Source organism: Peromyscus californicus, unplaced genomic scaffold (assembly GCF_007827085.1).
Source record: "Peromyscus californicus insignis strain IS unplaced genomic scaffold, ASM782708v3 Scaffold_16__1_contigs__length_79575227, whole genome shotgun sequence".
Classification (NCBI taxonomy): Eukaryota; Metazoa; Chordata; class Mammalia; order Rodentia; family Cricetidae; genus Peromyscus; species Peromyscus californicus.
The window spans coordinates 18,091,490-18,095,970 of record NW_026294458.1 but is presented as its reverse complement, the minus strand read 5'-3'; the positions used below and the strand labels follow the sequence as shown (position 1 = coordinate 18,095,970).

The following is a 4,481-nucleotide window of genomic DNA, read 5'->3' as shown; positions in this document are numbered from 1 at the left end:
CAACTTAGAAGGTGTTCAAAGGACTGATTGGCTCAGTGGGACAGGGTTTGTCTAGTACACATGAGGCCCAAGTTTCATCATCAGCAACACAACAAACTAAGGACCTGGTGGGTCTTGTCAAAGGACAAAAACAATCTCTCCTTATCAAGGACATTCTATCATCTATCTATCTATGTATCTATCTATGTATCTATGTAGTGGGTAGCCATTCCAGCTTTGACCTGGAAGTTCCAACCCCCATTGAGGCTTCAGTAACTGTCACGCCTACAAGGCGGGGCTGAGAGAGGACGCTGAAGACCCGAGATCCGAATGCGCCAGCTCTCTTGGTTCCTGAACACTGGACGCTGGAGGTAGACCGAGCAGAGTTCTCCAGAGAACACCGCTGGACTGCGCCACATCTTTCTCAAACCCTGTAAACTATCCCTTCACTTGTAAGTTATCCCACAAAATAAACCTCCCTTTTAACTATGTGGAGTGGCCCTAATAATTTCATCTATCTATCTATCTATCTATCTATCTATCTATCTATCTATCTATCCATCCATCCATCCATCTATCTATCATCTATCTATCTATTTATCTATCTATCATCTATCTATCTATCTATCCATCTATCTACCTATCTATTATCTATCTATCATCTATCTCTATCCATCTCTCTATCTCTCTATCATCTATCTATCTGTCTGTCTGTCTGTCTCTCTATAGCTCTCATCAGAATCTTCCATCTCATCCAATTCTCCCTTGTATCCCCTTAATCCCACAGGCTACTGCAGTACTCACCTCACCCCAGGACAACAGATACCCCAGGCTCTATGATCATGGTCTCCACTGCAAGGACGTCAGCTTTGCATTTGAGCTGGGCCGTCAATTCTGTAGCTTAGCTCAGAAGCTGGCTTGGAGCTGCAGAGGACCTGGAGATACATCTGCTCTGCTCTCGGAGGTCATGGGCAACCCCTTCAGATTTTCTGCACACTAGACCCAGAGCCTCTCCCTGACCATACACTCTGGTGCCGGTCCTCAAATACCAGAATGCCAAGAGACTCCACCCACTGGAGATGGAGAGGCAAGCTTATCCCCACCGCAGGCTTCCACATGTGGCACCAGATGCCAAATAGCCTTTTAATCGTGGAAAATTCATAAATTATTTTGTCCTGAGGCCTTTGATTCACTTCCTTCCAAACCACGGAGCTGCAACACCACAAGCCTAGTGACCAGAGCAGATGTTCTCAACCTGCGGGTCACAACCCCTTTGGGGACAGGTTGAACAACCTTTCCACAGGGATCACTAAAACCATCAGAAAACACAGGTGCTTACATTACAATTCATAACAATAGCAAAATTACAGTTATGAAATTGCAATGAAAGTAATTTTACACCACTATATAAGGATCACAGCATTAGGAAGGTTGAGGTTCCGGAGGTCTGCAGCTGGGAAGAGGCCTGGGAAGATCTCAGCAAAGATGACAGGCAGAGATGGTACACTGGCGTATAAAATGGTGCTTCAACATCATGTGCCACGAGAGAACTGCCGAGATGCCCCCGAGAAGGAAAATGGACAAGGGAATGAGCAACTTGCTGTCGGCACAGGTCTGTGTTTGGGGGACAACTTGCAAAAGGGGTCTCTTAAGAACTGGAGCCAGCCTGTCATCCTCTTACCAGCCAGGGTAGTTTATAGAGCAGAGAGGAGATGGTGGAGAAGGAAGCTAAAACAGTTCCTTGTGTGGCCCATAGCTGGCCATTGTCAGGGGTAACTAATGAGTCAGTTCGAGAATGTTAGGTGATCCGTAAACATCTCTCCTGGGGGGTTATCGCTGGGGTTCCTGGGGCAGGCAGTCAAGAATCTAGAGAAACAAGTCACTCTGCTTCTAGAAAACAAATTATTGTAGTTACTGGAATTGTGACTGTCCAGCCAAGGACGGAGTTTGACAAAATGATTTGGTCCTTGGTAACAGTGGCAAGTTAGAAGCAATGAGATACTAAGAGTAGCAATTGTGTTCGGATGGGCCTCCGAAGGGGCTGTATAGTGCTGCGGGCCACAGAAATATGAAGCAGGAATTCAGCTGACTGTAGCAAAGGCTGATATCTAGAAGAAGCAGGGCTCTTCCAGAGGAAAAAGCCAAGCCAAACTTTTAAATATATTTTAGCCTGTTTCTGCAATGATTTTCTTGTGCCTTATAGTAGCTTTCCCAATTAATTCTTCTTCTAAGAACTCCTAACAATGTATTTTATCTGAGTTACCTCTCAAACATCCAAAGACAAATGGCAGACAGAAATAGCATTCCAGACTACCTGCTGGTCTCTTGTGTAGACGAATTGCTAAACAGTCTTCTTAATTAAAACACACACACACACACACACACACACACACACACACACACACACACACAGCCAGAAATTGGGGTTAAAGCTGAGAGATCAGAGGAACAGGACAAGCCACAAGCCAACCTCACCTCACTGACCCTCCACTTCCAAAGAGACCTACTTCCTGTATACCCACGCCTATATGCCCTTCTGTTCTGCTAACTCATTGGCTCTCTCTGCCCAGCTACATCACTTCCTCTTCTAACCCAGCTCCGTCACTTCCTGTCTGTCTGTACAGACCTCCAGACCGTTATGGTTAACTAATGTTGGAATTTAAGGCACGTGCCACCACACCTGACTCTGTTCCCAGTGTGGCCTTGAACTCGCAGAGATCCAGACATAACCCTGCCTCCTGAGTAACAGGATTAAAGGCGTGTGCTACCATTGCCTTACTTCTAGGTTTGATGTAGTGGCTGGATTTTTTCTGATTTACCTGATCCTCAGATAAACTTTACTGGGGGACACAGATTAAAATATCACCACACTCCTGAATTAAGGTAAATATCCAGACAGAGACACCACCTAGGCCAGACGAGCAAGGCAAGATGTTAGGTACAAACCTTGGCTTCTTGTACAAATTAAGCTGAACCCTTTCTTCCATAGCCCAAGTGATATCTCTCGACCTCCCCCTTTTAACATTTTAACTCAGAACAAAAGAGCATTCAGGTACCAGGTGCATCAAGCCATGACACACACTTCCTAGCTACCGAGCAGACTCACCTTGTCCCAACAGAGAGTGGCAGGGCACACAGCATGGCTGCTGGGAGGTGTAGGACACGGACCGGGGGAAGAAGAGAGGAAGGAACAAAGATGGAGATATGAACGAAGACGAAGACGAGAACGAGATGGGAAGAAACTAGAACTATGAGAGGACCGGAGGAGAAGGGACAGAGAGGAGCTAAGTGCGCGAACAGAACTGAAGCTGTGCAGATAGAATTTTGTCGCAGAAGAATGAAGTGGATGGACCAAACAGCTTGCTGTACTTAGATTCGTTCCCTCAGATTATTTCTCGCTGTTGGTAACATCTCTTCTGGAAACCCTGGGAAAAGACTATCAGAGGCTGGACCCTAATAGCCTTTGTTAGTACAGGGCCCCCACTAGAAATAAAAGACCACAACAGCATCCAGGCCAACTTTGGAACCTGAGGTGTTCAAGCAGAGACCTTCCCTCTCATATAAAGATAAAATACAGACAACCCACACAGGATGCCCTGGAAGAGGTCTGAAACCATGACTTCAGGAGGGAGTTAGAAGAGAGAGAGAAAACTGCTGTGTGTGTGTGTGTGTGTGTGGGGGGGGGGGGGGGGGAACAGGAATCGTCCAATCCAAGAACATACACCTTCCTCTTCAGTGTCAAAGAGTCCCTGCTCAGGCCAGATTCCTGCAGCCAGCCTCGATGCCAACCAACCTCACAGATGAGGAAGGTGAGGATTTTGAGGAGGAGAGAGATGGCGGGTGATACGGAGGCTCTTCTTGCAGACCTAGAAGAAACCATGAAGGAAAGAGTTGAAGAGCAGAAGGGAAGGACCAAGAACAAAAGCAGAGGAAGTGAGAATTCGCATGGAAAATACCCTGAGAGGAAACCCTCTCCTTAATCTCCCCGGCTCATCCCAGCCTCGTGCCAGCTTCAGGGTTAAAAGAAGGTGGGATGTTAAAGAACCGTGCACAAGTATCGATGATCAGGAAAAAAAAAAAAAAAAAAAAAAGATTTGGAAACGATGCACTTCCATCTGAATTTTGTAAAATATTCAAGGAGAAATATATCAAGTTTTATGTGCTTAACTGAAGACTAAAATGTTTTTTGTCTTTTGGTTTTTTCTTTTTTTAATGAGAGAGAGAGAGAGAGAATCCGACAGTGCCAAAGCCGTTGAGGAGGGGGCAGCCGGGGCTCCTCCACCTCAACACTGCATCTAGGACAAAATGGAAGCTCTGATGAGAGTAAACACACGTATCACATGAGCTGTCAACATTTGGTATTTCCCTGAATGAGTTGAAATTTGTGTTCACACGAAAACCTCAACAGGGCTATCTCTCGGAGCTTTATTCGTAAGAATTGCCCAAACTTCTCGTGAACCAAGATGCTCTTTAGTGAGCGAGTAGGTGAGCTGTAGATCATC

General features: G+C 45.9%; 1 pseudogene; it reads left to right on the top strand.

Annotated features, from left to right (window-relative positions):
- The first annotated feature begins 1,464 nt into the window (after positions 1-1,464).
- On the top strand, positions 1,465-4,150 carry LOC128111685 (spliceosome-associated protein CWC15 homolog; annotated as a pseudogene).
- Positions 4,151-4,481: the final 331 nt, after the last annotated feature.